Raw genomic sequence first — 8,915 nt, 5'->3', positions numbered from 1 at the left:
GGACATTGTAGGATTAGACTGACTGCCCAGCATCTGAATATTCAAATACAGGTACATGACTTAGTTCAGCCTAGCAGACACACTTGTGGTGGAAAGGGGGACAGGTGTGAGCCTAGGCACACCTTTGTGTGTGTGTGTGTGGGGGGGAATCAGGCAAATGGTTACAGCCTGGATGGCCCTCATGGTCTCCCCAGCATGACCTCCCCCTCCCCCAGGTGCACCTGAGTGCAGGGCTTGCCATGTGCTTGGCAGAGGCTCTCAACAAGGAGGCTCTAGCTGGGCTGGCACCTGGGCCGACACCATCTGCCCCTGGCAGCCCCTTACCCTCCAAGATGCCCCCCTATGGGGTGGGGGTGAGGGCCTGGGTCATGGTGGGAGATATGGACAGTGGCATTTCACTTCCCATCAGTGACAGGGGAGCCGGGAGGGACCCCACAGGGGACTGGGTGCAGCAACAGACCACCTGAACCCCAAGTTCCCCAAGGACCAGCTCAGCCCTTCATAAATTCCTGGAATCCTGCAGTGTCTGGAAGGGCAGGGTCAGAACCTGAGAAAATATCTATTCTAGCTCTCCCCCTTGTACAGCTGGGGAAACTGAGGCTTGGTGGGGGTCAAGGGCTTGCTGAGGGCTACTCAGTGAGGTTGCAGCTGGAGGGCAGCCCCTGCCTTGCAGTCCTGACCAGGAGGTGAGTCCCCGAACCCCACTCCTGACTTCTGACTTTGCTCTGAAATGACAGCCTTGCCCTCCACCCCAAATTCCTGCATGTCAGGGATGGTGACAGCTCAGAATGCGGGAGTGAGTCCTGCCCCAGTCACTTCTAGATACAGGCAGGTCTCTGTGCCTCACTTGTGAGACGGGTGTCAGCACACCTGTTGCAAAGCAGTGTGAGGGTTACATGGGATTATACTTGTAAATAAGAATTAATAATTAATCATTAAATACATCTCAGTTTACTAGGAGTTGGAGGTGGGTGTTGAGTGCATACTCTGCGCCCAGGCTGCTGGGCTCAAAGGCCATTCTGCCACACCTGTAGGACCTTGGGCTGGCGACTTCTCTGCCTCGGTTTCCTTATCTGTAAAATGGGGCCATTTAAGGGCAGGGTTATGTGACACAGGGAGTGTGCCTATTGTACTCCCGGTACGTGTTTAGTCCTCGAAGTTATCTCCACTGTTCAGCGGGGGCCCCTAAGGCTGAGTCCCAGCTGCTCACCTCTTGGAGGCACTATTGGCGCAGGGTCCCCAGGCTTGCCTCCAGGACCTCGCCCCACACAGGGCAGGGCGGGGCTTCGCGTGGGGGTGGGGCCTGGAGGGGCGGGGCCTCGGCGCCTCGCGTCCCGCCGCGCGCTCTCGGTGCGGCCCAGAGCGCGGCCGGCAGGTGGCGCTGCGGCGTTTCCTAAGCCGCGCGGGCCGCGAGGCCCGGCTGATGCGCGGCCGATGCTCGGTTCCCCGTGCCCGGGCTCGCACCACACGTAAGCCGCACGCCTGAGCATCCACTCCATACGTGCACACACGGGCGCAGTCCTGCGTAGTCCACGGTCGCGCTGCTTCCCTTACCCGAACGCCTGCTTCCCGCTGAATCCCCTGGTTTCGGGCCGTCTCGTGCCTTCGCCCTCACCATGTCCCCGCCCGGGACGCCTTCCCCCACCTGGCTCTCAGCACACCTGACCCCCGGTTTTCCCTTTGCAGGACACTCAGAGTCCGGGACATCGGCGCCTGCGTTCAGCCTCCTCCCCAACCCACAGATGGGGAGACTGAAGGCCACCGAACGTCCTGGGGCCTGGAGCCAGAGCCCTGATTTGGCAGCTCTAATGGGCAGGCGGGCGCTGAGCTGGAGCGGGGGCTGCAATGGGCATTGTCCTACACCCTGCACACGGCGAGCACAGCCCCACAACCCCCGCAGGGCTGTGCCGTTTGCTGACCCCGGAGCTGTGACCACAGCAGCAGTGATGATGGCAGCTCTGAGTGCCACCTACTGGGTGCCATCTGGGAACAGGACCTGACAGGCTATAATGCTGTCATCAACCCTGCCTGCTGGGTGCTTCCACGGGGACTAACTGGGGATGGAGGGGGCACTTGCCTAGGTCACCTGCGTATCGGGCCAGGATCCCAGACTCAGCCGCCCAGAAGCCCCCCTGGGACTGAAGGACACTTGTTCCTGGCCTTCGCCTCTTGGTCCTGTCCAAGCTTAAGTCAGTTCTTCAAAAGGGAGCCCGGCTGTGGCCCGCAGGGTCAGGAAGGACAGTCTGTGCCACCAGCCCACTGTGTGTTGTGGGCAAGCCCTGCTCTCTGGAGCTCTTTCCCGTCTGTCCAGGAGGAATGACATTTTTGTCGGGGCCTGCCCCTGAGGATGGACTGCAGGTTCTGTGTGTCGTTATTTGCCTGGGGCCAAAGCCAGGCTTAGCCCTCCCAGGTGCAGGTGTGCTGGTACCTGATGGCAGCTCAGAGGTGGCCCTGAGCTCCGGCCTTAGCACACGCATCCTCCCAGGGCACCAAGGGCCTCGGCTTCCCCATCTGTGCAACGGGCCATTATGCCCGCCTCCCAGAGCACTTGGTGGGGAGGGCTGTCGAGGCAGCAGGCACTTGCCCAGGGAGGCCTCGCTCGCGTATGCTGTGCCTGTTGTGCGCAGCACGTGTGTGTGTACACAACATGTACACACAGATGCACATACAGAGAGTCGCTGCTATGATAAACACCCCCAGTGAAGATGAGGACACTGCCACCTGTACACAGTGGCCGGCGGGCAGCCAGGGCGGTGCCCCATTGGAAGGTGTGGCCCTGGTACCCCGCCCACTGCCCTGAGTCCTCAGTGAGCAGTTATCGAGCAGGTCAACAGCTTGCATTGTCTGCTCCGCGGGATTGTTCAAACGCCCCAGTTACGCCGAGAACACACCTTAATTAGATTCTGCAGAACCCTGACACAAACAAAAGATATTACTATCAAACGGCACGGCATCAACTGCAGATTACACAGATCAGAGAACGTTTGGGGCGCAAAGAGGTTGTGGGTGTGACAGGTTGTTACTTCACAAGTAGGGGACATGGCATGTGACAGACTTGTCTGGGCGGTGGGGTGGGGCCGGGAAGGGGCAGGCAGGGGTGGGGGCTGCCTTAGTGAGGGAGGCAGGCAGAGCCACAGGCCAGGGGTGTTATTCTTACTGCTGCAGTGTTTGCAGACATTATCTGAGTGATTATTACGGCACTAAGGGTGGCACAGGCCTCCCTGAGTGGGGTCTCCTGACTGCTCTGTGTGGTCACTTTGTTAGCTGATTCTGGCTCAGGGTTCCCTGTAGTGGGGTGTATTTCTTCTCTCTCTTTTTATATTTTATTGCCTAAAACTTCAAAGTAATAACAGCTTTATTGAGCTATAATTCACCTATGCTGTGGGTTGAAGGTTGAATGGTGCTGAAAGATACGCCGAAGCTCTAACCCCAGAGCTCATGGAAGTGACCTTGTTTGGAAACAGGGCCTTCCAGAAGTGATCAAACTAAGTGAGGTCACTGGGTAGGCCCTAAGCCAGGATGCCTGGTGTCCTTATGAGAAGACAAGGTCATGAGCAGACGGGGGCAGACAAGGAGTGATGCTGCCACAAGCCAAGGAACTCTGAGGGTTGCTGGCCACCACCGGGAACTGATCGGGTAAGGAAGGGGCCTCCCCTGGGCCGTTTGGTAGGAGGCTGGCCCTGCCAACACCTTGGTCTCAGATTCTGGCCTCCGTAACTGCGACACGATAAACTTCAGTTTCAAGTCACCTGGTTTGTGGCACTTTGTTACAGCAGCCACAGGAAACTCACACAACATAGTGTACAAGTCCCCCTCTGAAGGGCACAAGTCAGTGTATTCAGAGCAGTGCAGCCACCACCACTGTCTAATCTGAGAACATTTCATCACCCCAGAAAAACCTTGTGCCTAGCGGCAGGCACAAGCCACAGCCTCTGTCTCTACACGTCTCTATCTGGACATTTCATGTAAATGGGATCTTCCGGCATGTTCTCTGCATCCGGCTTCTTCCTCTGTACAGTGTCTTCAGGTTCGTCCACACTGTGGTGTGTCGCTGTTTTGTTCCTCTATGGCTGGACAAGGTCACATTTATCTGTTCACCCGCTGGGGGACACTGGGTGGCTTCCACTCTTGGGCTGTTGTGAGCAGTGCCGCTGTGAACGTTGGGGTACAGACTTTGCACAGCTGTACGTTTTCAGTGTTCTTGGGTGTACACCTGGTGCACCTGGAGTGTCTTTAACGAGCGCCCACTGAGGGTGCTGGGAGGAGGTGACTGCAGCAGCACAAAAGGGCCAGGGGTGATGCTTCTGCCCCTGCAGACCCAGGCTACCCGGCCGGTGGCCGCCGCTGACAGATTCCTGTGTGTCCAGAAGCGCTTGGTCATCTGAGAACCGAAGTACCTCTCACCTGTCCCGGCAGTGGCAGTGTGTCACACACGTCCTGCTTCTTGCTGGCTTTTCTGTGACCGACCATGCTGTCCATGGCGCCCTTTCAGCAGCTGCGTGCGTAGTATTCCCGCCAGGGCCGCGCATGCTGGGGGTGTTCGGACATCTTCCCCCTCCGTCTTTGGGCCTCAGTGTCCTCGGCACTGAGAGCAGGATCTCCCCTCCCAGCCCCATCGGGTGACTGCTGGACCATCTCTCCACAGCAGGGGGAGACAGCTGAGCACCCAGGCAGGACTCGGTCTCAGCTGCTGGCATCCGCTTCACTCCCTTATGTATTCACTATTTTCTCTTTTTTTCTTTTTTAGATTTTTTTATTGGGGAATTGGGGTAGGGGAACAGACAAGTTGCTGTCCTTTTGTTCTTCAGTCTAGTTGTGGAGGACGTCGCTTCACTGGCCCATGTTTGTTTATCATTGCGCTCTTCCCGGGTGAGGCAGTCGCTCACCGGCCACCGGATGGCCGCTTACGGCAGCTCTTGGTAGCTCACGCTGGCTGCCAGCCACTCATGGTAGCTTATGGCAACCCACTGCAGTCTCACTGCAGCCCACGCTGTTGCTGGCGACTCACGGCAGCCCAGCTCCAGGTCGAGCCGTTGTTCACCATCTTAGCTGTAGAGGGTGCAGAGTCATTGGCCCTAATGTGGGATCCGAACCAGGGCCCTGCTGCTCAGAAATGGTGTCCCAAGCCAACTTTTAACCAACGCGCCACTCGGCTGGCCCCTGTATTCACTATTTTCTTACTGTCTGTGTTCTGATGTCCCGACATCCGGGGCCCTGCTGACCCTGCAGGGACGGCCCCTCCCAGGGCCAGCCGAGTCCTAGAGAGAGTGAACCTCTCACCCAGGAGCACACCTTTCAGATGCAAACCCACCGGCCTAGAGCTCACCCCGCCCCCCCATGGGCTCTCACCCTCTGGCCACTGTCCACCTACCCTCGTCACCCAGGGCCGGTACCAGACAACCAGGGACAGACCTGTGCCCAGAGCCCGCTGGAATTGTCCAAACTAGCCAGTCCCAAGCCTGCCACCCAGCCTCGCCCGCTCCTGCTACGGAAACCACAGTGAAGGCTCTTGTCCCCGTCCCCTCCCTCGGCCTCCTGACGTCCCTGGTGCTTCCCCGAGTGGCCCTGCACGTGTGCGGCCTCCTGTTTCCAGGGGACTGTGAGTATGACACGAAGGTCTTCCTTCATGACGGTCATCTCCAATCTGTGTGTCTTCCATACCTGGTCAAAACAAACCCCGATCACCACTGAAACCCCCAGCACTAGGTACACTCCTGGTGACTGAAGACTGTGTCCCCTAAACAGACACTCGGCAAAGGCACCACGCTGGTGGTGTTCCAGGCACTCCCTCCTTTTGACATAATGCCCAGCCAGCCATTTGAGTCACAAGCTGTCACAGATGAGAAAACTGAGGCTCAGAGAGGTTAGGCAACTTGCTCCAGCTCACACAGCAAGCCAGCCAGAAGTGTAGAGAGGGTGGTGCAGAGAGAGAAGGACCCCTCGGCGGATGGATTCCAAAGGACCCTGGCCCCCATGGGTGAGGTGGCCCGAGTGGTCTGGAGGCCTCCCTCCTCCTCTCAGGAGATTCTCACGTCAGGGGCTCAGAGGTGTGTTGTGGGGAGAGGGTGGCCCTGTAGTTGGGGAAAGAAACACGATTGTTCAAAATAAACAGACTCTGATGGATTCAATTATATGTAATTTATATAATGGCTGCTGGAGTTTCCAGCCAAAATAATAATAATAATAATAATAATAATCACATGACTTTCCTTCATGGGCCCCAGAGACAAATTAAAATAATGTAAAGTGGGTTCCTAATTGGCCTGGGCTGCGGGAGCCTGGGCGGTGGCCTCCAGGTGTGCACCTGACGGTGACGGTCGCTCCCTGGGGCCTGCCTGACTCCTGCCACTGTCCTGTGTGTGCCCGGCGTGACCAGACACGCCGTGTGCCCTTGCACAGGGCCCTCCCTTGACAGGGGCCCCCAGCTCAGTCACTGGCCCCTCCCATGTCAGCGGATGGGGACCATGTGCGGCTGCCACTTCCAGCCCCTCTCCCCCATTTGTCAGCATGTGGAGGACAACTGGTGTCCAGGCCGGCAGCCCCAGGGACACCCAGGTGAGCCCCGCCCCATCTCTGTAGCTTGTCCCCGCCCCCAGCGGCCCCTCCCAGCCCTGCTGTCCCCGCCCCCAGAGGCCCCTCCCAGCCCTGCTGTCCCCGCCCCAGTGGCCCCTACCCCAGGGAGAGGAAAGCCCAGAGGAGGGAGGACTTGCCTCAGCCAAACAATCCTTCCCCCGCTCACTGGGAAGCACAGTCCTAGAACGGAGTCCAAAGGTGAGCCGGCATCTAGGAAGGCAAGCAGGGCCCTGTGATCCTGAGCAGCCCCGGCCCCCAGCCTCACACCCCCACCCCGGAAGCAGAGCCAGGTGCGGGCCTGGGACTGTGGAACTGTAGGGCCACACGCTTCCACCCAGCTGGGCATGGCCCTGGCCCTCGTGAGCCTGCGTGACGACCCGCCCCCCAAGCTGCAGTGGCTTTGGGCCACAGCGGGCACGTCTCTCCTCGCTGGAGACACTGAGCCTCTGCCTTCCTTAGCACAGCTGTCACTCCCCACTGCAGGTTAAGGCTGGCTCTGGGATTTGGGTGGCGTTGGGGGCAGGTCCCCAGAACCCCAGCCCACCAGCTTCCTGCAGGGTTCTGTGGTCCATGTGCTCACAGCGTGTGGGGTGCCTGCCTGGGGGGAACAAGGTGGCTCTGGTGGGTGAGGGCCAGGCCCCTGAGGGTCCCACCAGCCCCCTGCATGTCTCCTCAGGCAGCCCCTAGCTTTTCTGCCGCAGAACCTCCCACACCCCAGTTCCCCCCCATCAGTCTACATACTGTGCCTCCAAAGCCCCCCCACTCTCCTTCGCCCCCCTCCCCAGTGGGCTCCGGGTCCCCTGGCACCCTGTGCTTACACCATTAGTGCACATGTCACAGGCTGCAATTGCTTCTTCCTGTCACAGCACACAGGAGCCTGCAAGGGCAGGGACTGTCACCTGGGGGTCCCCGGGAGCTTGGTGCCCCCCACGAGGGGCAGAGCTTATAACCAGGGGGTTATGAGGTGGCACTGTCTCCTTCCTGTTTGGAACTGAGTGGAAATGGATATATTTTAATGAAACAATAAGCTGAAAAACAAATAGACGAATGAACATGCACGAGCAAAAAAATGCATGGAAGGAAGGAATAGAAGAGGCAGAGGGGTGTGATTTCTGCAGGGCGGGCAAAAGTGTGGGCCTGGAGGCCCACGGAGGGGGAGGGGGCTGCCCAGCGCCTGTGCCCTGAACCCCTTCTGTGTCCTCCTGGGGTCCTCGCCCCCTGCCCTGCTCTGGGGAGAGCCACTCTCCACGGGGCGAGGTTGCCCCCCAGGCCAGAACGGCCACACTGATCAGCTCCTTCGTCTCCCCAAATCAATCACCTGGATCGGAAATGAACAAAAAACACTTTTGATTTGGGAGACTGAACTCATCGCTGTAAAATGTGGGCGGGTGGGCGACCTGGGGGGCAGGGAAGGGGCTTCACTGCCCACCGGCCTGTGCGCACAGGGCAGCAGCTCAGCCCGTGTGTCGGCACCGACTGTGTAGGGCCCCGGGCCTGCTCCTAGCCCTGGCGCTAGGTCACGGGCCCCGCCCTCCGGCAGGCCACTCGCCAGGCTGACTCTGCAGAGGGACAGGCCTCCCCCGAGACGGTGTGGCCTGCGCGGAGGAGTCACTTTAGGGATCCTGCCACGCCTGGACCCTCACCCACGCGTGTGAGGGGGAGCTGACCCCTCGGGCCACCTCTGCCTCCAGTCTCCCCTCCACTGGTCACAGGTCCTCCGCCTCTGCACCGGGCTGGCACCCTCTGCCCCTGCACCGGGCTGGCACCCTCTGCCCGGCCCGCCCCCGCACAGGCCTGGCTGGGCCGGGACTCCGGGTCCCCACCACGCCCCCTTCCCCGCCCCTTCCCGCTGCGTCCTCACCCCTCTCCCGTCTCTAGCTGCAATTACAGCTAATCAGATACCTGAGCCGCTCGAGAAGCTGTTAGCAGCTCTCCCTGCCCGGTGGGAAATCAGCCGGGCCGGACAATTAGCTTTTTCCTTGCAACGCAGATTCTGATGCAAGCAATAAACAACTCGGCGCCGCCGCCCCCCCTCCCCGGCCTTCCCCCGCGCCCCGCTCCTCGGCCGCGCGCCCGCCCTCGCCCGGGGCGCTCCCGCCGGCCTGCTCCCCGCCTGGCACGGAGGTCCGCGCCGGGCCCAGCCGAGCCCCTGCGCCCGCCCCCTTCGCGGGTTCGGAACAATGAGGGGTGGCGAGGGGACGGCGACCCGCGCCGCCTCGCTGCCCCCGGGCTGGCGGCCCCGGCTACACCCTCCCGCCCGCCGGACTGCTCGCCGGCGGTGCGCCCGCGCGCGCGCCTGTTTGTAATTAAGCAGCTAATTGCGCTGGGTTCTTGATTAGCTT

The 8,915-nt window shown here is 60.1% G+C and overlaps 1 long non-coding RNA gene across 1 annotated transcript; it reads right to left on the bottom strand.

The window, feature by feature from the left end:
* Positions 1-6,730: 6,730 nt before the first annotated feature.
* Positions 6,731-8,564, bottom strand: LOC109380167 (uncharacterized). Its single transcript, XR_002123387.1, has 3 exons — positions 8,476-8,564; positions 7,392-7,564; positions 6,731-6,783 (listed from the first exon to the last, which is right to left on the bottom strand). It is a non-coding gene; the product is annotated as an uncharacterized LOC109380167 (long non-coding RNA).
* Between the last annotated feature and the right edge of the window lie 351 nt (positions 8,565-8,915).

This window comes from Hipposideros armiger, unplaced genomic scaffold (genome assembly GCF_001890085.2).
Source record: "Hipposideros armiger isolate ML-2016 unplaced genomic scaffold, ASM189008v1 scaffold_33, whole genome shotgun sequence".
In the NCBI taxonomy this organism is placed as follows: Eukaryota; Metazoa; Chordata; class Mammalia; order Chiroptera; family Hipposideridae; genus Hipposideros; species Hipposideros armiger.
This window is presented reverse-complemented; position numbering and strand designations above follow the sequence as displayed.